This window comes from Pelophylax lessonae (genome assembly GCF_965119305.1).
Source record: "Pelophylax lessonae genome assembly, chromosome: 13".
In the NCBI taxonomy this organism is placed as follows: domain Eukaryota; kingdom Metazoa; phylum Chordata; class Amphibia; order Anura; family Ranidae; genus Pelophylax; species Pelophylax lessonae.
In genome coordinates, this window is record NC_138780.1 from 52,000,149 (window position 1) to 52,027,106 (window position 26,958).

The 26,958-nt window shown below is 44.2% G+C and overlaps 1 protein-coding gene across 1 annotated transcript in view; it reads left to right on the forward strand.

The window, feature by feature from the left end:
- Positions 1-26,958, forward strand: part of FSIP1 (fibrous sheath interacting protein 1) — a gene marked incomplete at its 3' end in the record, with an annotated part of 176,591 nt that overhangs the window by 131,748 nt on the left and 17,885 nt on the right. The window lies entirely within an intron of this gene.

The following is a 26,958-nucleotide window of genomic DNA, read 5'->3' on the forward strand; positions in this document are numbered from 1 at the left end:
GCACTGCATGAGGAAATGCAGGGGCTGTGGAGGAGTCTCACTTACCTGTCGGTGTGTCGCCTTAAATTTAAAAATGGCGCCGTCCGGCGCCAACACGTCACCGCAGATGCGCTGCTGATGCTCGGGAAAGCCCGAACACGTTTGGCTATTTCCAGGCATGCGGCGCATGCGCAGTGACATGTCGGCGCCGGGCGGCGCCATTTTTAAAAAGTAAGCAAGCCAGTGACTCGAGTATAAGCCGAGGGGGGCTTTTTCAGCATGAAAAAACATGCTGAAAAACTCGGCTTATACTCGAGTATATACGGTAAGCAATTCTGAACAGGAAAACTTTTTTTGCAGAAGAGACATGCAATGAAAAACACTTTCCTTGCATTTCTAGCTGTGGCCATCTTGAGATTTCACTTCTTGGAATACATCTGCCCTTAGCTTATTCATGCAGGCAGCAGCGGGTGCTTAACTGAGAAAGCCAGATGAAAGAAAAAAAAGTCCATGAAGATGCCCGAGATGTATGACATCATTTTGGCTTAGACCAGAGTTCAGGAAGCAAAATTACTAAATATAATATACTTTCCTATCTATTTACTAATGCAAGCAGCATAAGGATTTAACATTGTTATTAATGATTCTGAGAGTTTTGCTCCTCTTTAACCACTTGCCGACCGCCGCACGACTATCTACGTGGGCGGTCAGCCCCTCACAGGCAAAGTGACGTAGGTCTACGTCGCTCGCCTGTGAGGGTTTAGGGAGCGAGCGCGCGCCGCCGGAGGCGCGCTCCCGCTCCCGCGTGGTCACGGACCCCCCCGCGCGCGTGACCGGCGGACCCGATCGCCGCCGGCCACTCTGCGATCGGCGGGGGAGAGGGAGATAGTCAGGCAGCTTGTGTAAACAAGCTGCCTGTCATTCTCCTCTCTGTATGAGAGCTGATCACATGGATCTACTATGTAGATCCATTGATCACTCTGCATACAGTTGAAGCCACAGCCAATCACAGTTAGAATCACGCCCCTAGGGACACACACAGCCCCTCCCTCTCAAATAAAGTTAACCCCTTCACTACCAGTGCATTTTTACAGTAACAGTGCATATGTATAGCACTGATTACTGTAGAAATGTCACTGGTAACCCCAAAAGTGTCAAAAATGTCAGTCAAGGGTCCGATCTGTCCGCCGCAATGTCGCAGTACCGCAAAAAAAATCGCAGATCGCCGCCATTACGCGTTAAAAAAAAAAACAACAAAAATGACAAAAATCTTTCCCTTTGTTAGTAAACGCAATAACTTTTGCGCAAACCAATCAAAATACGCTTTTTGCGATTTTTTTTACCAAACATAGGTAGCATAAAACAAATTGGCCGAAAATATTAAAAAATTTTGATTTTTACATTTTTTTTTGGGGGAATTTCATATAAAAAAAAGGGAAAAATATTGCTATTTTTGCAAAATTTACGCTCTTTTTTTGTTTATAGCGCGTGATCAAAAAATCGCACAGGTGATCAAATACCACCAAAAGAAAGCTCTGTTTGTGGGAAAAAAAGGACGTCAAATTCGTTTCGGTACAGCGTCGCACGACCGCGCAATTGTCCGTTAAAGTCACGCAGTGCCGAATCGCAAAATGCCCTCTGGTCGTTTAGCAGCCAAATCCTCCGGGGCTTAAGTGGTTAACCCATCACACTTGCTAAAACTCATCTATATGAAAAAAAAAAAAAGCAAAAAGGAAAACCAAAGGGTAAAATAAATAACAATAAATGAGGGACCAGTAAGAAAATATATAGATGGATTGTAGAATAATAAAGAGTATGTGCTTAATAACTGCCAAAAAGATGGAGCTCAGATATAACACCCCTCTACAGTTATTAAACTTGTGCCAAATGTGCTTGATGGTAGAATAATAATAATAGACTAAAAAAAGAATAATAACATAACATAAAAAGCACCACAAAATATTACCACCACTGCATGTAATTTACCTAATTCAGATTATCAGAGAGAAGCACTATAGTAAAAAAACTATTTAAAAATAAAAAAGCACATAAATTATGGCCAGAATGCTTATTGCCAGGACCTGGATCAGGGAGCCACCTACAACTGTCTGGCAATAGATTGGGGCGATTTCTGCCACCCTTTCTTATAGAAAAGTATTATATGTTCACAGAGGCTGCTCCAACAAATATCATTAAATTTGTATATAGACTACAAAAATTGCAGTATAAAGTTCTTAATAGATTTTGAGCTAGAAGATATTAGGTCAAAACAGATTAACCATCAAAGTTTCACGTATACCATTTCCACTACCGTTTACAGCAGACCACCAAAAAAACTGCCACCTTAGGAGTCCAGCACCTGGTGTCTTTGTCCTACTGTGTTAGATTAAATATCAATACTGCCCCATTATGGGTAAAAAACGGTAAGGTATTCCACAAAATGAAGGGAGAAACAAAAACCTCCCTTGGTTTTGTGGAATACCTTACTGTTTTTTACCCATAAGAGACAGTATTCATATTTATTCTAATACAGTAGGACAAAGACACCAGGTGGTGGATGATTCATATTTATCTATCCATAATATATGTTAGTAGATCAGAGAATATTAAGGGGGCGAATGTATGATGGGATTGGTATGGTTTGAGTGGTGTCCCGTTGAGCCCCTGAGGGTCCAGACAGAGTTCTTGCTTTGTATTGTATTTTATTTTTGCAGATGTAGAATGAGGCTTGGACAGAGTCCAGCCTAGCACTCTGGACTCAAATCGAGGCTTGGTTTGTTGATAGAGGATATAAGGTAATGGCGTGGTGCGTCGCCTGTGCCCCAGGACAATGTAATTTATGATGAAATGCGTAGGGTGGACGACACGCTGACGTCATCGCTGTCCACGAGTCCCGGGAGTGATTGCTTATGTGCCATGCGGCAACTGATTTAATGCGATTTTTAACCTTTTTATGTGAGTGCAATTTCATTTTTTTTAAATAAATGTTATCCTGATTTTACACTATGTGGAGCATCCTTTTGTTTTTGAGCTCGATCACACGGATACTTAAAATGGATGCCTGACTTTTATGGTTTAGAAAAAGTCTACAGGAACACCATTCCACGGCCCTGGCGGGGTAATCAGCCAAATGTGTTACTCCTGTGATAAGAGGTCCAGTATTTTTGGTAAGCAGCCATTTGTTTACTCCTAAGGTGGCGGTATCTTTGGTGGTCTGCTGTACATGGTGGTGGAGATGGGATATGTGAAACTTTGATGGTTAACCTGTTTTCACCTAATATCTTCGAGCTGAAAATCTCTTAAGAACTTTATACTGCAACTTTTGTAGTCTATATGCTAATTCTGTGTGCCTTATTCCAATATTTTGGCATATACATTCAATATTTTTTGCGCAACTTTGTTTCCTGTTTATATGTTTGTAATTTGTGGCGATATCACGCAGTAGAGTTGCTGCTTTATTTAAACATTTGTTGTGTTCACTCATCATTTTTAGCGCAGTTATTTCTTTGATAAAACCATAACATTTGGGACAGATGGCTGAAGAATGTCACTACTTGTGCAGATGAGAAATGAACTCACTTGTAAAGCTTGCTATGTATGTATTGTATGCTGTTGTATACACAACCAGCATCCAGGTCTCCACATGGGTATAGTTTATCTACAGTATATAAGTATACCGAGGTCTCTAAAGCATTTCTTTTGGTCCCTGTTCGTTTCCAGATATCAGCTAATAGCGTAACTTTGCGGTTAGAAGTTTTTAAGAGGAAGGTTTCAATATCCACCCGGAGGTTATCAGGGGAAGCATTAAACCATTGCTGTAGCTGAGTGAGTTGAGCTGCTATCCTGTAATCCTGAATATCTACAAAGCCAACTCCCCCGGTTTTCTGGTGTTTGATGAGGTGGGAGTATGGACACTGAGCTCTTTTGTTTTGCCAAATGAAATGTTTCATCTTAGCTGTTAGTGCCTTTATGTATTTTGGGTTGAAATATTACTTTTAATCCCAGACCCTATATAATTCAGAGTGCTCCTTCCTCTAGACAAACTCCAGAAACTGCAGGCTGCAATTCATCTCCTGCAGTCCAACAGACTGTCATCCCTCTGGACTTCCATTGCGGGTGCTGGGCCTAATTGTGTCTACCTTCAAGGTAGTTCTGTTGCATACGAGGTCCCTGCAAATGGAGATTCTTGCCAGATGGCACAAGACTCTGCAGTCTCTGGACAATCAGATCTGGCTGAGCCAGGGAACAAAGGAGTCCCTAATATGGTGGCTTCATTCTCCGGTGCTTCGGCTGGGCAAATCCTTCCTCCCCTTGTATTGGACAGTGGTCACCACAGATGCCAGCCTGTCCGGCTGGGGAAGCGTCCTCAGCAAAAATTCTGTTCAGGGGCTCTGGACACTGGAAGAGTCCAGACTCCTGATCAATGTCTTGGAACTCTGAGCATTCAGACTGTGCCTGGACCATTGGACGGATCACCTTCAGGGATGTCCAGTGTGCATTAAATCGGACAATGCCATGGCCGTGGCTTATGTCAATCACCAAGGGGGCTCAAGAAGTGTCCAGGCGGCTCTGGAGGTAGCCGGCATTCTAAGGTGGGCAAAATGGTTTGTTCCAATCCTTCTCCACACACACTCCCGGGGTGGAAAACTGGCAGGAGGATTATCTCAGTCAGCAGGTGTTGGGAGTGATCCCTTCATCCGGAGGTGTTTCATCAGTTTTGTCTCCGGTGGGGCAATCCCAAGGTGGATCTGTGGGCATCTCGGCTCAACAGAAAGGTGCAGAGATTTGTGTCTCGGTCACGGGATCCTCTGGCAGATGCTACGGATGCGCTGGTGGCCCAGTGGAGTCAGTATTTACGCCTTTCCTCCTCTCCAGCTTCTGCCAAGACTTCTACGCAGGATCAAGGCAGAAGGGATTTCGGTCATCTTAGTGGCTTCGGACTGGCTTTGCCAGGCTTGGTACTCCGATCTGGTGCGGCTGGTCGCCAGCGTTCCTTGGAAGCTTCCTCTCAGGGAGGATCTGCTGTCCCAAGGACCAATCTTACATGCTGCCTTACAGTTGCTGGCTTTGACAACTTGGCTGTTGAACGCCAGGTGCTGATGGATAGAGGTTTGTTGGAGTCGGTGATTCCAACGCTGTTAAAAGCTAGCAAATCTACGTCTAGGAAGATCTACCATCGTACGTGGAAGTCGTACATTGCATGGTGTGAGTCTCTTGAGGTTCAACTTAAGAGCAGAAACTGGCCTTAAGTACTATCAAGGGTCAGGTGTCGGCAGTCTTCTTTTAATGGCTCTTGGCCACATACTCCATGGTGCATACTTTTCTTCAGGGAGTTAGGCACTTGGTCCCACCCATGCAGTCTCCATTGCCGAAACAAGAAGAGTGAAGCTAAACACCCTGCTCCTGCACTCAGAACCAGATCTTCAGGCTGTTTCAATCTTGGAACCCACACTTGGCATCCCAGATGGCTAAACCTTGCTGCCCACTGCGATCGGGGTTGTCGAACACACTGTAAAAACAAACACAAAGAAGGGGCGCACCGGCCTAGCGCATTATCCTCAGCGGCTTTATTAATAGTAAAGGTTAAAATCAGCTACTCACAAACATGCGTGGTAGGACAGCATATCAATTCCTAAAGTCAGCTTCAAAAAAAGTCCAATGACTCCTTTAGACGGAGGTCTGACGCGTTTCGAGGCCGTACCTCTTCCTCAGAGCCTGAGGGCCATGACCAAGTCCACAACTTAAATAGAGTGGTCAGGCCCCACATGACCCTCCAAATTCTGGGAGGAGATACCACCCTTAAGGGCGTGGCTGCATAGTTAATTACCCACATAGAAACAATAACAAAAACAAGGCACAGCAATACAATACAATACAGAGTCTTCTATAGGTATACCGCTCTACCGCTCTATACATTCTGGACCTAATAGATGCACAGTACTAGTTGTAGATATGACCATGTATATAAGTAAATAATTCATCAACCAATTGAATGGACGAGATACTCCATCCCTATCGCACAAGAACTGCACAGCACCGGAGGGGGAGGGGAGGGGAAGATTGACAGGGGGGCAAAAATCAATACTGCCCAGCGAGGCTGTTGGTCCCCACAAAAATTACCACAGGGGGTACCTGATCTCCCACACCCATGTAGACAGACCCCATCCTCATATAAAACCCCAATCTGCGACATGCACTCATTCCCCATAAAAGTACAGCAGTTACAGCTCGGTCAAAGAGCAATCCGTGCATATTTCCTACCGTCAGTGGTGGGTAGTTAGCTGTAGGATCCGCACCATTCCACCATTGTTGCTATAGGCTGTAGCGCTGCATTCAAACGGTGGAACGCACGCCAGTCAACCCAGAACGGCCGTGCGTGCCACCCGAAGAACATCACTTCCGCCTGTTGGTACTTCCGGGCGGTGAACCACAACTGCCGGAAGCGGAAGTGACCATCTATAGGCGATACTAACCCCATAACATCCCGAAGCTCCACACAGATGACTCGAGCTTCCTATCCCTACCGTGCTTTGCAGACACATAGCGGATCCATAGAGGGTCCACAACCTGTGCAATGGGAATGTTTTACCCTGCCCTGTATACCTAATTCGACCCGAATAGGCATGCATATATAAAATATATGAAACTATCACAATATGCTACAGAGCAAGAAAATATGTAGACATATATATATATATATATATATATATATATATATATATATATATATATATATATATATATATATATATACACATATAGGAATTGTAATCAATATATAAAACATTCATCATATTGCTAAAATCGCTGATGGATATCAAAAAGTGCATAAAGTACATAGCACACTTACCATAAAAAATCTATATATACAGTGCCTTGCAAAAGTATTCGGCCCCCTTGAACTTTTTGACCTTTTGCCACATTTCAGGCTTCAAACATAAAGATATAAAACTGTAATTTTTTGTGAAGAATCAACAACAATTGGGACACATCATGAAGTGGAACAAAATTTATTGAATATTTCAAACTTTGTTAACAAATAAAAAACTGAAAAATTGGGCGTGCAAAATTATTCAGACCCTTTACTTTCAGTGCAGCAAACTCTCTCCAGAAATTCAGTGAGGATCTCTTAATGATCCAATGTTGACCTAAATGACTAATGATGATAAATAGAATCCACCTGTGTGTAATCAAGTCTCCGTATAAATGCACCATGATGGTCTCAGAGGTCCGTTTAAAGCGCAGAGAGCATCATGAAGAACAAGGAACACACCAGGCAGGTCCAAGATACTGTTGTGGAGAAGTGTAAAGCCGGATTTGGATACAAAAAGATTTCCCAAGCTTTAAACATCCCAAGGAGCACTCTGAAAGCGATAATATTGAAATGGAAGGAGTATCAGACCACTGCAAATCTACGAAGACCTGGCCGTCCCTCTAAACTTTCAGCTCATACAAGGAGAAGACTGGTCAGAGATGCAGCCAAGAGGCCCATGATCACTCTGGATGAACTGCAGAGATCTACAGCTGAGGTGGGAGACTCTGTCCATAGGACAACAATCAATCGTATACTGCACAAATCTGGCCTTTATGGAAGAGCGGCAAGAAGAAAACCATTTCTTAAAGATATCCATAAAAAGTGTTGTTTAAAGTTTGCCACAAGCCGCCTGGGAGACACGCCAAACGTGTGGAAGAAGGTGCTCTGGTCAGATGAAACCAAAATCAAACTTTTTGGCAACAATGCAAAACGTTATGTTTGGCGTAAAAGCAACACAGCTCATCACCCTGAACACACCATCCCCACTGTCAAACATGGTGGTGGCAGCATCATGGATTGGGCCTGCTTTTCTTCAGCAGGGACAGGGAAGATGGTTAAAATTGATGGGAAGATGGATGGAGCCAAATACAGGACCATTCTGGAAGAAAACCTGATGGAGTCTGCAAAAGACCTGAGACTGGGACGGAGATTTGTCTTCCAACAAGACAATGATCCAAAACATAAAGCAAAATCTACAATGGAATGGTTCACAAATAAACATATCCAGGTGTTAGAATGGCCAAGTCAAAGTCCAGACCTGAATCCAATCGAGAATCTGTGGAAAGAACTGAAAACTGCTGTTCACAAACGCTCTCCATCCAACCTCACTGAGCTCAAGCTGTTTTGCAAGGAGGAATGGGCAAAAACTTCAGTCTCTCGATGTGCAAAATTGATAGAGACATATCCCAAGCGACTTACAGCTGTAATCGCAGCAAAAGGTGGCGCTACAAAGTATTAACTTAAGGGGGCTGAATAATTTTGCACGCCCAATTTTGCAGTTTTTCATTTGTTAAAAAAGTTTGAAATATCCAATAAATTTTGTTCCACTTCATGATTGTGTCCCACTTGTTGTTGATTCTTCAAAAAAAATTACAGTTTTATATCTTTATGTTTGAAGCCTGAAATGTGGCAAAAGGTTGAAAAGTTCAAGGGGGCCGAATACTTTCGCAAGGCACTGATATATATATATATATATATATATATATATAAATGTGTATACTAAAACCATACGATCCATAAATAGGTAAAACCTTCTATTAAAAATGATAAAATCAAATAATGATCAATCATATACGTGTGCCACTCCAAAACCATGTTAATAAAAAGGGTAAAAAACTATCTGTATTAAAATTATAATTATAATAATGATAATAATAATAATAGGGAGTAAAGAGGTATACAACCCAGATTGGGGTTGTATATGAGGATGGGGTCTGTCTACATAGGTGTGGGAGAGCAGGTACCCCCTGTGGTAATTTTTGTGGGGACCAACAGCCTCGCTGAGCAGTATTGATTTTTGCCCCCGTCACTCTTCCCCTCCCCTCCCCTCCCCCTCCGGTGCTGTGCAGTTCTTGTGCGATGGGGATGGAGTATCTCGTTCATTCAGTTGGTTGATGAATTATTTACTTATATACATGGTCATATCTACAACTAGTACTGGTCATATCTACAACTAGTACTGTGCATCTATTAGGTCCAGAATGTATAGAGTGGTAGAGTGGTATACCTATAGAAGACTCTGTATTGTATTGTATTGCTGTGCCTTGTTTTTGTTATTGTTTCTATTTGGGTAATTAACTATGCAGCCACGCCCTTAAGGGTGGTATCTCCTCCCACAATTTGGAGGGTCATGTGGGGCCTGACCACTCTATTTAAGTTGTGGACTTGGTCATGGCCATCAGGCTCTGAGGAAGAGGCACGGCCTCGAAACGCGTCAGCCCTCCGTCTACAGGAGTCATTGGACTTTTTTTGAAGCTGACTTTAGGAATTGATATGCTGTCCTACCACGCATGTTTGTGAGTAACTGATTTTAACCTTTACTATTAATAAAGCCCACTGAGGATAATGCGCTAGGCCGGTGCGCCCCTTCTTTGTGTTTGTTTTTACAGTCTCCATTGCCGCCTTATGACCGCAATTTGGTGCTTTCAGTCCTCCAGAAGCCTCCTTTTGAGAATCTTCGGGGCATTCCACTGCTTAAGCTGTCCCAGAAGGTGGCCTTCTTTGTGGCTATCACCTCTGTGCGCAGGGTGTCGGAATTGGCGGTGTTATTCTGTCCTTCACCTTACATGGTGGTTCACAGAGATAAGGTGGTTCTTTGTCCCTGTCCGTCGTTACTTCCAAAGGTTGTCCCTGATTTTCATTTGAATGAAGACATTGTGTTGCCTTCCCTGTGTCCCAGGCCAAAACATCTGAAGGAAATTGCCTTGCATGCCTTGGATGTGGTCCGGGAAATTAGGGTAAACCTGGCAGCTACGGAGTCTTTTAGGAAGTCAGACTCACTATTTGAGCTCACGGATGGGCCTCAGAAAGGGTTGTCTGCTTCCTCTGTGACCATTTCCAGATGGACGATGATCCAGCCCTATTCCATCAGGGGTCAGGTTCCTCCATTTCCTGTCAAGGCGCACTCTACTCGGGCACTCAGTGCCTCCTAACATGATCAGGCGTCAGTGACGCAGGTTTGCAAGGCGGCCAGCTGGTGGTCGGTGCACCCTTTTACAAAGTTCTATAAGGTGGATGTGTTGTCATCTGCGGATGCTTCCTTTTGGCCGCAAGGTTTTGCAGGCTGCTGTTTAGAGGACCTGGTCCTCTTTGAGGGTGTATTGTTTTTTTTTCAGGTGAGCTCCAGTTGTTTTGGTTGAGCTCCTGTTTTCCTGGTTGGCTATAGCTAGCCTTGAAATTTTCCTTTTCACTGTTCCCTCCCCTCATGTTTAACACTGCTTTGGGGAATCCCAATGGTTAAGAAGATCAGGAGCTGTGTCCGTCAATTAACATCAGAGAAATTGATTTTACGGTTAGTCAAAAATCTTTTTTTTTTTTCTTTTATGATAACAAATAAAAAACCCAGTGGTGACTAAATACCACCAAAAGAAAGCTCTATCTGTCTATCTGTCTGTCTTTTTTCAACCTCACAAACTATGTAACTAAAAAAAAAAAAAAAGGGGTGAAGGTTTCTGGTATTGAAGTGGTTAAAGGGTACCTTGACTGAAACAAGCCTGAGAAACACTGTTGTAAATTATTGTCTAAGGCCCCTTTCACACTTTGCCACTACTTGAAGCAATGCCTGTGTAATCTTAAGGTCTATTGAGCTCAAGTTGCATCAAAGTCGGACCAAAGTAGTGCATGGACTACTTTGAAGTCGCTGTGACTTGGAAGTTGCAAAGATATGAATGGTACTCATTGAAAATTATGGGGTAAGATTTGCCATGCTACTTTGCAGTCCCAAGTCACAGGACAAGTCGCACAAGTGTGAAAGGGGCCGGCACCCACCTTGAGAAATGTTTTATAACAATGCATCTAAAAAGAAAAAAAAATATTGATATGGTATGATATAGTCTTTCACATGAAGGAGCAGCACTGGCAAGACTCAAAAATTGAAACAATATATACACTATTATGTATATACTGCTATAAACATGTTGTAAATGCATACATTCTAGCACACAGGAAGGTTAAGCTCAGCCTTTAGGCAGTGGACACTGACAGATCACAAAGCTGCACTCTAGCCCTGCATAACCTTCCCACTCCCAGTATGCCTTCCCTAGGTGATTTTTTTTTTCTATTACTGGTATTTTGTTGATATTCTAGAATTTTTTTTTATTTGATGTCTTGCTGCTGAGCCTCTGGGGCTTTCCTGGCAGCATTATCCAGCATGGTCACCTACTGGACTTTGCACCATGAGGGGCTGTCCCTGGACCCCATAGGTGAAGCACAAGGACGGCCTTTGAGTTGTTAACTATTGCTCACCTTGGATGGCAGTTTGTGTCACATGACTCCAGGACAGTGGTTTATCACACTGGAGTCCAGTCCCTGATAACACTTATGTGGGTATGCCTGACTTGGAAGAGGCAAAGACTGAGCGAAGCTATATGCCTCTGCTGTGCATCTGAAGACATCTAAAGGTAAGTGCCCTTGTGTATGGTGTCGGATGGGTTGTGGGTTGCAGTGTCCCTGGCTGGGTGAGGCTGGGTGTGCCCTCCTGTGGTTACAAGAGGTGGGATTGAAGTTTTCACCCTTTTATCTGCTTCTGATTTATGGATAGTCCTCTGGCACATTTGTGCAGCTCTGTTCTTCAAATCATACTGTGCCTGGGCATGCCATCTTGGATGCCTTTTCCATGCAGGCTCATGGACATGTGCGGGCACCCTCCAGCTGCTTACGCACTATATTGCCGCAGGCATTCTGCTCTACTCGGCTCCTCTAACCTCCGGTTCTTTAAACAGGGGTTATGCCCTGTTCACACCTGAGCGTTTTTCAGCATCGTCTCAAAACGCCCAACAAGCAAGGGGGGCTTCAGATTTAATGCAGCAGAACATTTTTGTTTGTATTTTCAAATATTTTTTTAAATTGTAAACTGGTGGATACCGCTTTCTTCTGCCATCTGATGTCTGCTTTTTCCCCCAACTGATATATCACCAGCCACTACTGTTTTAACAGGAAGGCAGTCTTTTACTAGCAAAAAATGTATGCCTTTCACTCAGGCTGCCATTCACTGGGTGCACATTGCCATGAACACTGGTACCAGCAGGCATGGGCAGGGGCAGTCCTTTCCCAGCCACTGGATCACTCTACTGAGGTCCGGGAAAGGTGCAAGTGAGGAGATCCGCTTACAGAGCTTCTGGTGCTCCCTGAGGGGAAGGATGTCAAGGTTATAACTGTACCATGACCTGGATAAATGAGAACCTTCACAGACTTTCTGCATTTTGTGTTTTGATTGAAATGTACTTTTCTCTTTCGTTCATTGACGGACACAGCTTCATATCTTCTTTGAATGATGGGTTATGCTGCTCTCCTTAGGAGTAGGAACTAGACGGAAAAGAGTTATAAAACTTGACTACACATATAGGGCAGTCCCAGGGGATATACTCCCACTTCCTGCTCTAGGATCTCAGTTTTATTCTGCCTAGTCAGGAGTAAGGACCTAGCTCCTTGCTGGGATCTATGGTCCTGGCATTTTTTCTTTTTAAACAGAACTTTTTTCCTTTGATTGTTTTCTTCTACAATCAAGTCTGTTCCTGTAAGAACTACAATCAACTGCCGGACTGGTTGATGCTCTGGATATCCTAGATCCTTGCCTGGCACCAGACTGGCCTCGATGACCTTGGTACGCAGGCCTGGTAAGGCTCGTAGCTGATGCCTTGTGGCAACTTCCTTTCAGAGAAGATCTCTTGTCTCAAGGACTGATCTTCCATCCTGATTTACAGTCACTGGCTTAAACGGCCTGGCTATTGAAATCCAGATACTGAGGGACAGGGGGTTGTTGGATTAGGTGATTCCTACTCTGTTGAAAGCTAGGAAATCTACTTCTCTGAACATTTACCATCGAGTTTGGAAGGAGTACATTACTTGGTGGGTGTCTCGGGGTTTTCCCCCCGTTCTTTTTCCATATCACGTCTGCTTGAGTTTCTACAAAGAGGTGTAGATCAACATTTGGCCATGGGCACCATCAAGGGCCAGATTTCAGCCTTGGCAATTTTCTTCCAACGGCCATTGGCCTCAAATTCATTGGTTCACACTTTCGTGCAAGGAGTTTGCCACTTGGCACCACCGGTATGGTCCCTGGTGCCTCCGTGGGATCTTAATCTTATGCTGTCGGTTCTTCAAAAACCGCCCTTTGAAAATATTTGTGAGATTCCTCTGCTTACCTTGTCACAGAAGCTGGCTTTCTTGGTAGCTATTACTTCTGCACGCAGGGTTTCCGAGTTGGCTGCATTGTCCTGTCGGTCACCTTACCTGGTGGTTCACAGAGACAAAGTGGTGCTATGTCCCTGCCAGTCGTTCCTTCCTAAGGTCGTTTTGGGGTTCCACTTAAATGAGGACATTGTTTTGCCTTTGTTGTGTCCTGAGCCTAAACATCCAAAATAAATTGCCTTGCATTCCCTGGATGTGGTTCAGGACATTAAGGTGTACCTGGCAGCGACTGAGTCGATTTGTAATTCGTATTCCTCATTTGTCCTTACGGATGGTTCTCATCCGCTGCAACCATATCCAGATGGATCAGGCAGACGGTGGTGCAGGCCTATTCCATTAAGGGATCAGGTTCCTCCTTTCCCTTTTAAGGCGCATTCTACGAGGGCGCTTAGTGCCTCCTGGGCCTTCCGTCATCAGGCATCAGTGGTCCAGGTTTGCAAAGCGGCCACTTGGTTGTCTGTACACACATTCACTAAATTTTACAAGGTGGATGTTTTCGCATCTGCTGATGCTGCTCTTGGCCGCAAAGTTTTGCAGGCTGCTTTTGCAGAGGCTTCTGCCTCTTGAGGGTATCATTTTCTTGGTAGGTAAGCTCCAGTTGTTCCTGGTTGAGCTCCTGGTTTGGCTAAGTTTAGCCCTTTTGGGAAATATGTTTATTGCGGTTTTTTTCCACCCCTCATGCTGACACTGCTTTGGGACGTCCTATCTGTCAAAAAGAAGATATAAAGCTGTGTCCGTCAATGAGCGAAAGAGAAAACTGGATTTTTAGCTTACCGTAAAATCCTTTTCTCTGATATTCATTGTCGGACACAGCATCCACCCCTCTGTGGAGTTGGGTTATGTATTCTTCTGACACTGCTTGTTACAAAACGGAGATCCTATAGCAGGAAGTGGGAGTTTACCACCTGGGACTGCCCTATAGGCGTAGTCGAGTTTTTTTTTTTAACTCTTTTTCCGCCTAGTGTCCTACTCCTAAGGAGAGCAGCATAACCCATCGGTCAAAGAAGATATGAAGCTGTGTGCGTCAATGAACACAAGAGAAAGGGATTTTACAGTAAGACAAAAATCCAGTTTTAAATTGCATGATTTAATGTATCTATCTTTGATACATAATGAATAAATGTCACACACTTTGTATAGCAATAGGGCATACCATGTCTTGGCCAGAGCTTGAAACATACATGAAAAACATTACCACAGCATCTATACCAGAAATCCAGTTAAATGTACATACATTAAAATATCCAAAAACAGCGATTGCAATGTGTGAATATCCAAATTAAATTAAATATGACATATATATATATATATATATATATATATATATATATATATATAAACGACATCAATTAATGAGAAATCATCTCTATAAGGTGCAATCGTGCTAAAACTGAATGTTAAGAGATAATAGCATCAATTTATAAAATGGTAATCATAAAGTGCACATGTGCTAGAACCAAATCTTAAAGTGTATAAAGTGCAATGGTGCTTATTCCAATTATAAAACAATAAATGGTGCTAAAAAAAAATGTCCAAGATATTGCAATTCCAATTATGTTAACAGTCCCATGTCATGTGCAGCCATATTCGGCAAGGTGCTGAAGCCAAAAAGTGCTATGGTGCTCCACACAGCGGAAGGTGCCTCAAAAAACCCTTATGGGGATCCACTCACCAGAACCAAAGGATTAACCAATAATTCTTCAACGCAGTATGTCCCCTTCTGGGGTTAACCAAGGGACAGATGAACCTCAGATATAGATGGACCAATGGCTCTCAAATAATGTAAACCCCTCCGGTGTCAAGAAGTTAGGGTCTCATGTTTCCTGTCACATCTACATTTCCCCCGAGGGTATCTGGCTGCGTTGAAGAATTATTGATCCAACTATTACTACAGGCCCATTAATCCTTTGGTTCTGGTGAGTGGATCCCCAAAAGGGATTTTTGAGGCACCTTCCACTGTGTGGAGCACCAAAGCACTTTCTGGCTTCAGCACCTTGCCGAGTATGGCTACACCTGACATGGGGCTGTTTACATAATTGGAATTGCCATATCTTGGACATTTTTTTTCATCACCTTTTGCACTTTAGCACCATTTATTGTAGAATAAGCACCATTGCACTTTATGCGCTTATTCTTTAAGATTTGGTTCTAGCACATGTGCACTTTATGATTACCATTTTATTAATTGATGCTATTATCTCTTAACATTCAGTTTTAGCATGATTGCACCTTATAGAGATGATTTCTCATTAATTGATGTTGTTTACACGTATTTAATTTAATTTGGATATTCACACATTGCAAGCGCTGTTTTTGGCATATTTTAATGTATGTACATTGAACTGGATTTCTGGTATAGATGCTGTGGTAATGTTTTCCATGTATTAAGCTCTGACCAAGACATCTTGGACATTTTTTTCATCACCTTTTTCACTTTAGCACCATTTATTGTATTATAATTGGAATAAGCACCATTGCACTTAAGCACTTATTCTTTAAGATTTGGTTCTAGCACATGTGCACTTTATGATTACCATTTTATTAATTGATGCTATTATCTCTTAACATTCAGTTTTATCACGATTGCACCTTATAGAGATTATTTCTCATTTGATAGATTTTTTACACGTATTTAATTTAATTTGGATATTCACACATTGCAAGCGCTGTTTTTGGCATATTTTATTTTCTCTGGTTTTTACCTAGTGAACAGCTGCTGCAAACACATTTACTAACATTTAAAGTTTTAGTCCTAAGCGCGGGTTATAATCTTTGTACACTAATGTACATACATTGTTTTCTTGAAAAAGTCTGGACAAGTGTTGCAGATGTCATATAGTACTGGTTTTTGGAACAAGTGTTTAGAGTTAAAGGGTTGACGTAGAACATAAAATGCAGAGAATAAATCCTAGTTCTGTATGCAAAATGAATCCATACAGATGTCTCTCTAGCACCCACCAGGGAAACTTGACTTGCTTATAAATTATAGGTAGTTCCTCACACAGGAAATAAACACAACAAAATATTGCTGTCCAAGTTATATTTAAAACACGAATATAATCTTTATGGGTGTCATTTTGAGACAAACACAAGTGTTTCAGAAAAAGAAAATACACAGACATGCAATTATGTCTCACCACATACTGTTTAACATGAACCACCTAATTTTAGAAGGCTTGCTTTTTTTTTTGTTTCTTTTCAGCAGCCCTCAAATGTATAATCCCCCAGCAAAAAGAACATGTTGTTTTTTAAAGAAAAAGAATTCTTTAAACCTATATTATTGTATTTACCAGTGCTTTTTTCAGAACATACCAGCATTGAGTGCCAATAGAAAGAAGATTTTCTTTTAGCTATTTTAACGGATAGCATATGATGCCCATTCTATGTATTGGATACTGTAGTACATAATTCATAGTGGCTCCAATCATTTACATGCAGTTTAACAGGAAACAGATTGCTGTGTGTTTTTTATTATATTAGAAGTATTGAGAAGGATAAGGTGTCATTGCAATGCATAATGTTAAGGTACTGGCAGCTTTATTGATACATTCCAAAAACATCTGTATTTCAAGTTGGCAATAATTGTAATATTTTGTGTGTCTCAAGGGCCAGTACAGCAGTTTTACATTAGCCTTTCATAGGCAATTCTGCCTATGTGTTCCATGAATATGACATATTCATTTAATATAAGGTATTTAAATACAGTTAGATATAGCTCTTACTGCTTTGTGAAGAGTGGTCATTGCAGAACCAAAAGAGCAGCCCAGCAAGTAATATAGAATGATAACTTCCTTCACTCATCAAAACTACAAATTACCCCCAGCATTATCTGCAGTCTGCTAATGTCATCAATGTATTCAAGCTGCATAGGACAAGTTCAGAGGTTCCAACTACAACCTTATCAATGTTTCATGGTGTCTTAGGGTCCTCTCAACTGCCCTTTGGGCTAGGCAGGTTGCATTCTGTTATCCTGCCTACATCATTGCAATACTGTGTAACTGCTATTTATCTAAATCATACAGGACAGGACACAGGACTTGTATTCATAGACCACGAGTTTTATGCAGGCTACATTCAGGTGACTGGACATTGGCAAGAAATTTGTTAAGACCACCTGTGACGGTGTTCACCATCACATACATTTAAGGACAGATGGGTGATGGTTTGGATTGCTTCATATTTGTCAGCAAGGTCTCCATGTAGAAATATTGAGATTTGTTCCCATTTACCATGAGGTCTCTGACCAGGAAGTAAAACTCCTAATATGGTCATTCCAGGAAGTTCAATGAGGAGACTGACTGTCTAACAATTTTGCTTTTGTCTGAGGTGGCTTTCCATTCACCTATTGTCAGGTGTGCTAATGAACTCACCTGTTGTCTGCTAAGGGATGTATTGACACTCAGAGTAATGTGTATTGGGGGCTCGTTATGGAACCATTGTTCTGTGTCTGGCTATTGTGTACATTGATTGTCCCCTGGGGGTTTCTGTCTCATTACACATAGCAGTCCTTCTGGTCAAGCTAACGGGCCAATCCCTGCTGACTCATTTTCAAGTCCTCATTTGCATGGCTAAGGAGGACCTGAAGGAGAACTGCATGTACTGTGCAATTGACCAATGGGAAAGCGGTTGTTGGGGGCAGGATGTTCCAAATTCTGTATAAAAGTGTGCTGTGTTCTTCCAATAAATGGTCTTCCTGTTTGAACTTACATACAGCCTGCTTGGTGTTTGTTCTAATGGATTTCGAACGACACATATCTGTAGTTCGGATCCCGGAGCCTTGGTTGACCGAACCATCAGATGTTGCGCTCTGCAAGCTGACTCACTAGAAACAGAGGAGTGTCGGGAGAGTGGAAGCGAGCGAGCAAGGGTCTCGTCACACCACCCTTACTGCGCACTTTTTTTTAACCCCGCTTAATCCATGAGACTCCAGTTTTTTGCTAGTGTCCTTAGGTGATGGACCTGTTCTCCTCTGGTAAAGTATTTTTCTTTTTAATGCATTTATTTATCTATTTTCTCTGATGCTTCTGTCAAGATCTAACGTCCTATTGCCCTGGGTTATTAATCAGTTTCCAGATTAGTGACCCTCTTTGTGTACCTTGTGGACTGTATTGAGACCCCACTATGGGGACCAGCCTGTAATGTTTGCTTCAGACGCTAGATACTTTGTTGGGGGCTCACCTTGGCAGTCTGTAATTACATAGTTAGTCAGGTTAAAAAAAGACAAGTCCATCTGGCTCAACCAATAAAAAACAAAAAACAGTAAACAAAACCCAACCATACAATCCCATATACACAATCCTATACCCACAGTTGATCCAGAGGAAGGCGAAAAACTACAGGAAAGCATGATCCAATTTGCTACAGCAAGGGAAAAAGATTCCTTCCTGATCCCCCAAAAGGCAATCGGATATTCCCTGGATCAACTTTACCTATAAATATTTTTACCCATTTTTATTATGTACACCAAAGAAAGAATCCAGGCATTTCTAAAGCAATCTAGGGAGCTAGCCAGAACCACCTCTGAAGGGTGTCTCTTCCACATTTTCACAGCTCTTACTGTGAAGAAACCTTTCTGTATTTGGAGACGAAATCTGTTTTCCTCTAGTTGTAAAGAGTGCTCCCTTGTCCTCTGTGTTGACCTTAAAGTGAATAACTTAACACCAAGTTCACTTTATGGAACCCTTATGTATGTATACATGTTGATCATATCCCCCCTTAATCTCCTCTTCTCAAGAGAGAACAAATTCAGTACCTTTAATCTTTACTCATAGCTGAGCTCCTCCATGCCTCTCATCAGTTTGGTTTCCCTTCTCTGCACTTTCTCCAGTTCCCCGATATCCTTTTGAAAGAACCGGTGCCCAAAACTGAACTGCATATTCCAGGTGAGGTCTTACTAATGATTTGTACAGGGGCAAAATTATATCACTGTCTCTGGAGTCCATGCCTCCGTTAATACAAGAAAGGACTTTGCTTGCTTTGGAAACCGCAGCTTGGCATTGCATGCTATTAAGTTTAGGATCTACCTGAACACCCAGATCCTTCTCCGCTATGGATTTCCCCAGTTCTACTCCCCCTAGTATGTATGATGCATGCATATTCTTAGCTCCCAAGTGCATAACTTTACATTTATCAACATTAAACCTCATTTGCCTCATAGTTGCCCAATGAAACAGTGCATAGAGGTTGGCTTGTAAGTTATTCCACTGCAAAGCTTGCTGTCATCTGCAAAGACTGAAATGGTACTGTATTGTTTTCTTCAGTCACTGGATCCTGTGTTAGATGCTCACCTTGGCCTGAAATGCAATATGTATATTTAGCCAAAAGGTGGTATTCAGGTCCAAGCTATTTCTATGGGAAGGCTCCCCATCGGCAGAACACAATAGCGCTGCGGGAATAATTTGCCCATTAGTCTCAAATGTATAATGTATGGCCTGCCTAAATCCCAAGAAGATGTGGCAGATGCATCATGCCTCCTTGATGACACATTCCCTCCCACTTTTTCCCCTGCTTCCACGTTCTACAGAGACACAGCCACAGGAACATGGTCAGTGTTTGGGTTATAGAAGCTCCTGTATATAGACACTCCATCCATTCGGCACCCTGTTCTCTACTAAGAATCCTCTCAATTAGCAATGATGGATCATAGGTCCAGAAAAAGCTGGGACAAAAGGGTTGAAAAACATGAGTTCTGCAGAAGCTCTACAAAAAACTCAAAACACCACTCAAGGTGAGTTCCTAGATCAAAGTCCTATTATGACACTGCTTCCCTCCTTTGACTCTAGCTTCCTCTTATGCTCGAACCAGGCGGCCTGTCTGACAAAAGCTGATGTCTCAGTCTATGTCTGAATTTTGTGGAAAGCTTTTGATGCTTCTAGGACCTTTGATTTCCTCTGACCTAAAATTCTTACACATCCGCTATTCTCCCTAACCCCACTCCGCAATCATATTATGGTGAAAAGTATTGAGAGCCCTGATATTATAGTGAAGAATTTCCTTTCCCTGCATTTTATGGGGTACATGCTAAGGCTTTACACCAACTGTTTACTACTGTGTACGCATTAATTGATGTGCTGCACACTAATCTATAACAGCACCTGACTTTCTATAACTAAAACAAGCCCCTATGGGCACTAAGAGACAGGTTTTCCTCATACATGCACAGATTGTGCATTTTATGAGGATTTTCTCACCCCTGAGAGGGTTTTCACTCACATTTTCTGGAGTACCTGGGTCTAATCTTGGACACAGGCCAAGCCAGAATCATCCTACCTCAGGAAAAAAAAATGCTTCCCCAAGGTCCCACATGCCGCCCTTCAGGTCAAAATGGCACTTCTTTGAAGCAGTTCCCTTTTTCCAGTGTCTCCCTGACATGGTAGATCTCAATTTCTGCCCTGGAATTGTAAAAGCTGTTCCTTCGCATGCCTTGTAAGGTGGTGATAACAGGTGCCAGCCTTACAAGCTGTAGTGGGGTTTACAATTCCGTTATTGTCCCCATTGGAGTTGAAATTCTCCCACAATGTCACAGTAGTGGCCAACATAAACCATTAGGAGAGCACTGGAAATCAAGTTGCCATAAGAGAAAGAAGTCTAAAACGCTTCTTGGCAGAAGCTTGCAAACCACCACTCTCCGCCATCTGCATCCCAGTGGACAAATGGCAGGCAGACTTCCTAAGCCACTAACGCCTAGACCCACAGAACACATCTCTTCACCCAAAAATCTTTCAAAATCTTTGTCATCCTGGTCTCCAGTAAGCTGAACAAATTTGTAGCTAAGACCAAACACCCTTTAGTCTTTTCAGGAGATGCCCTGTTTTTTCTTTCTTTCTTTTTTTTATTTACTTTAATTTAAATTAGTTTTTCTCTTTCGTTCATTGACGGACACAGCTCCTGATATTCATAACCATTGGGTTATATTGCCCCTTACAAGAGTAGAACACTAGGCAGAAAATAATTCTGGTTACACCCATGGACAGTCCCACGGGGGTATACTCCCTCTCTCTGTTATAGCCTGTCTCCTTGCTGGGATCCTAGAATAGGAGGTCCTAGCTAGAATTTTTTTTTCTCCTGGATTTTTTCCTTTGAGATCTACAATCAACTGCCGGACTGGGAGACGGGCTGGATAATCTTGATCCATAATCTTGATCCAGTGGTTACCCCAGTCTGGCCAGCCAGCATGCACATACCTCAGCTCCGCGCTAGGTCGGCCACTGGACAGGGGCTGGCCTGCGAGTTAAGCACCTCACAAGGTCACATATGACCGGGTCTTGGCCCGGGTCGCAGCATTCTTTCTGGCCGACAGCCCCCCATTTCAATTGAGAGGGGTTCTGTCTGGAGTGGTGCCCGCCTGGTTCCAGGTATGGTGACTAGCTGCCCCCCTTCTCCCCCTGGAGGGTTTTGAGGTGGACATGGGCCCCTCCTTGGGATGGTCGGACCCCCAGGTTCCACTCCTTTCCGCAGACACCCCCCATTGCCAAGTCCCTCATCCTGGCCCGCCCCACGCTGGGGCTATTTGGGTGGTCTGGCCACTTTCTTGGGATGGGAGCAGGGCGCAAACTGGCAATGGGGTTGATGTGTGCGCTGCCAGTGACTGGACGATCGTTTGTGCGGAGGGGGGTTTGTACCTGGTGGGGGGATCCTGCCATGGCCACCGTCCTGCCTGGATCTGTCCTTGAGGCCTAGGCTCCCTCCTGGATCCCTGTAAGCCTCGTGGTGCCGCGCGGGGCAGTCATTTTGTTGTAGCCTGTGTGCTTCTATACACGACAGCCATATTTGTGTAGTCCGGTGGCCATTTTGTTCTGGTTTGCCATTGGAAATAGTGGCGGCCATGACAGTGGAGCCCTGTGGGTGGCGATTTTGGCAGTGGGAGCCCCTCCTCATCCCCTGGTGCTGACTCCTGGATCATTTTACTTCCTGTTTGCCGCACGTGTAGTACAGATTCTCCTGGTGGCTACAGGTGCCTGTTTCTATGGGTGGTTAGTCTCTCTGCTGAGGATTGCTTGGTGCTTTGTGCCTGGCGAATAGGTGGTGCTGCCAGCGCGGTGGGGGTTGTCCCTTTGCAGTGTTTTACACTTTTTGTGGGGTCCCCTGGTGACTCATGGAGTCTTTGGAACACATTTCCCCACCTGATCCCCTCTCTGAAGCTGCAGGGCCCTCTGGGTCCCAACCATCCATCCATGCACTGACGGCGGTCCTGGAGTCCCTTGTGTCCCAGGTGGAGGTGGAGGTGGCTTGCGGGCAACAGGCTAGCAAAAAGCACCCCCTGCCTTCCCCTGCCTCATCTGTCTCATCAGATCCTGAATCTGATTCGGCTGCTGCGGACATGGGTCACTCTTCTGGGTCTGCAACCACGTACCTGGAATCTTCTTATAGTGAGGATAATTCCTCCACGTCTGCGACCCTGCACAAAAAGGCGCTGGTGGATGCACTGATTGTATCTGTGCGTGAGATCTTAAAGATGGAGGATGCAGCTGAAGCTGCGATAGAGGCGCAGGCGCCCTTTGGCACTTACAAGCCGTAAAAAGCGCGAAAGAGTGGGGACGCCTAAAGCGTCCCTGTGGGGTCCCTAAGCGCTTTACTAGGCGTTACCCCTATGAAGAGTCCCTTCTAAAGAAGTGGTCTGTGCCACTGGTGGTGGACCCTCCGATTTCCATGTACACTCTGGCTCGTTTGGCAATGAGGCCAGTATTCACCATTGCCCTAGTGTTGCAAACTCTGACCGAATGGGCTAAGCTCCTAAACCGTGACCTAGAGGAGGAACAGTTCCCCCCTGCCTTTGCCAAGCTGGCGGACCAGCTGGTCCAAAGGCTGCAGTTTTTTTGTGATGCCGACTTGGATGTGGCTCCCCTGATGTCTCGCCTCTCTATTTTGGCTCAAGTGCTGGTCTGCGGATCAGACTTAAAAAAGGCCTTGACTAGTCTTCCTTTTTTAAGGAGATCGCCTGTTTGGAGCTACCCTGGATGACATCATTAAGGGTTCTCACAGGGGGTAAGAGTACTTTTCTTCCACAGGCTAGTAAGGGCAAGGAACCTTGTCGTAGACATGAGCCTTCCTTCTCAGCTCATAAGAAGTTTTTTCGTTCCTCAGGGTCGACTGACAAGGGCTTGAAGCTTTTCAGGGACTCTTCTGGAGGATCCAAACTAATCTGGTCTGGTAAGCCAAGATCAGGCTTCTCCAGACCTGGGGACAAGGCTCCTTCTGTATGAAGGTACGCCCTCCCCCGTATCAGGGGTGGGGGGATGTCTTCGCTGGTTTCCGGACCCATGGACTTCCCGGGTGCAAGACAAGTGGGTCCACAAAGTCATTTGGTCCAGCTATAAGATTGAGTTTCACTCTTATCACCCGGCAAGGTTTTTTCTTTCCAACTTGCGCCTGTCCCCAGACTGCTTACAGGGCCTGTTTGGGGCGATACTAGACCTGTTCCTTTAAGAGGTGATTGTCCAACCTCGGAACGTTTTCAGGGTTTTTACTCATACATGTTCACAGTTCTCAGGAAGGAAGGCAAGGTGTGCCCAATCCTGCACCTCAAGGTGCTAAACTGCTTTGTGCAGGTACGGAAGTTCAGAATAGAGTCCATTCGAACAGTGGTAGCATCCCTGCATCAGGGGGATTTCCTTGTCTCTATCAATATCAAGGATTCCTACCTTCTCATTCCAATATGTGCCAGTCACCAGTGTTTTCTCTGCTTTGCTTTGGGAGAGGAGCATTATCAGTTTGTGGTGTTACTCTTTGGTCTCGCATCTGCTCCTCGAGTCTTCACAAGAGTGTTAGCCCTGGTGCTAGCTTTGCTATAACAACGGGTGATCTCGGTACTGGGCTACTTGGAAGATCTCCTTCTGCAAATGGAGTCTCCCTCTGCTATGGTGGAAAACCTGGAGATCACAATATGAACTCTGCGGGAGTTCGGCTGGATTCTGAATTTTCAGAAGTCTGCTCTGATTCCGTTCACAAAGCTGGACAATCTAGCCTGACTCTGGACTCGGCCTTAGCCAGAGTGCTCCTTCCTCTGGAAAAACTCCAGAAATTGCAGCCTGCAATTTGCCCCCTGTTGTCCAACAAATGGTCATCCCTCCGGACTTGCATGCGGGTGTTGGACCTGATGGTTTCTACCTTTTGAGGCGGTTCCATTTGCACATTTCCATACGTGGTCCCTGCAAAGGGAATTTCTGACCAAATGGGACAAGACTCCACAGTCTCTGGACAATCAGATCCGGATGAGTTGGGGCACGAAGGAGTCCCTGATACGGTGGCTTCGTTCGCCAGTGCTTCGGCTGGGGGATTCCTTCCTCCCCTTGTATTAGACAGTGGTCACCACAGGTGCCAGCCTGCCTGGCTGGGGAGGCATCCTCGGCAAGCATTCTGCTCAGGGGATCTGGACACTGGAAGAGTCCAGACTCCCGATCAATGTCTTGGAACTCTGAGCGTCTGGATCATTGGATGGATTGTCTTCAGGGTTGTCCAGTGCACATTCAGTCGGACAATGCCATGACCGTGGCTTATGTCAATCACCAATGGGGCACAAGGAGTGTCCTGGCGGCTCTGGAGGTAGCCAGCAATCTAAGGTGGGCAAAATGGTTCATTCCAGCCCTCTCGCTTTACACATTCCCAGGGTGGAAAATTGGTTGGCGGATTACCTCAGTCGACAGGCGTTGGATCACGGGGAGTGGTTCCTTCATCCAGTGTTTTATCAGCTGTGTCTCCGGTGGGGCACCCCCGAGGTGGATCTTTTGGCATCAGCTAAACAGAAAGCTGCAGAGGTTTGTGGCTCGGTCAAGGGATCCTCTGGTGGACGCCACAAACACACTGGTGGCTCCATGGGGTCCGTATCGTCTGATTTATGCCTTCTCTCCTCTCCAGCTTCTGCCAAGACTTCTTTGCTGGATCAAGGCAGAAGAGATTCCGGTCATCTTAGTAGCTCTGGACTGGCCTCGCTGGGCTTGGTATGCCGATCTGGTAAGGCTGGTCGCTGACATTCCTTGGCAGCTTCCTCTCAGAGATGATATGCTCTCCCAAGGACCAATTCCATCCTGCTTTACAGTTGCTGGCTTTGACGACTTGGCTGTTGGAACGCCAGGTGCTGAAGGATAGGGGTTTATCTGATTCCTACACCGTTGAAAGCTAGGAAATCTACCTCTAGGAAGATCTACCATCGTACATTGAAGACGTACATTGTGTGGTGTGAGTCTCTTGGGGTTCTTCCTCATTCCTTCATGCTGGCTCCGGGGGGGGGGGGGGGGGTTGAAGATAAATTGGCCTTGAGTACCATCAAGGGCCAGGTGTCGGCTTTGGCGGTCTTCTTTCAACAACCTTTGGCCTTTGACCTTTGCGTACCTTTCTTCAGGGTGTCCGACATTTGGTTCCTCCAGTGCGGGCTCCGTTGCCGCCTTGGGTTCTTAATTTGGTGATTTCAGCTCTACAGAAGCCTCCCTTCTTTAGATATTCATTTATTCAGGAGATTCCCCTGCTTACGCTGTCCCAGAAGGTAGCCTTGGGTGTAGCCAGAATTATTTTCTGCCTAGTGGCCTACTCCTGTAGGGGGCACTATAACCCAGTGGTTATGAATATCAGGAGCTGTGTCCGTCAATGAACATCAGAGAAATAGATTTTATGGTAAGTCAAAAATCCAATTTTTCCCCCCTCCTCCCAATTGAATATTCTTCCTCAACTGTTGCTCAAGGGCCCCCAAGGAAGAAAGGACCCTAGTGTATCTCATTGCACTTAATTGACTGAGAAGAATGTGGTACACAGACATACTCAGGCTTCTTTCATAAGAGACTTGTTCTCTTCTAAACAGACCAGACTTCCTGGCCCAAGGCCCTGTGTTACATCCTGCTCCTCAGTCGCTGGCCCTAAAGGATAAGGGTATTTCCAACTCTATTAATCACACAAGATAAAATAAGATAAGATTTATCATTGCACATGAAAGTATATCAGTAGAGATTATATGTAGCTTCTGTTGGTCTAGTTAACTCTGTCCCTTCTGATCTGGGGTTCTATAGCTAGTTTTAGCTCAGGGCTCAATAAACAGCATAGGCTAGGGCCAGATTAGGTATCCAATTGCCACTTCTAGTAGTTAGAGGTCCAGTTGCAAGACAGATTAGACGCTTCAAGGGACTAAGCACAGAGCAGATAGGCTGGCTGTAAGTACCAGTGCCACACCAAGATTTCTGCTGCTAAAAAGCTGCGTTCCTGGCTGGCTGGACAATGGCATCATCAATGCACATCACCGCAGATCCTGTCCTTTGGTTTCTGACAACAAAATGAATGCTGCATCATTATCATCCTCAGTGGCCCTTGCAACTGAACTTTTCTGCAGAATTCGTCCTGCAGTATCTTTTTTAATAACTATATACAGTATACCCGAGTATATGAGCATAATTCTACCAGGACTCTTGTTGGGCCATTTGCTGATAATACTGCTTTGTACACTGAGTGTATGTACTATTGTTATTCTTTTTTGTTTGAGTAGCAATAGAAAAGCAAGCCCAAATTATGATGTTCTCATCACATACTTCACTGTTGGGATGTTGTTTTGATGTTTGTAAGCTGTGTCCTTTTTGCACCATACATAGTGCTGGGTATTCTTCCTGAACAATTAAAAATGTGTTTCATTAGTCCACAAAACATTTTCCCAGTAGCATTGCAATTTGTCAAGGTGCTGTTTTGGTAAACTTCAGGCATTCAGCAATGCTTTTTTTTGAGAGCAGCGGCTTCCTCTGTGGTGTTCTGCCATGGGCACCCTTCTTGTTCAAAGGCTTATA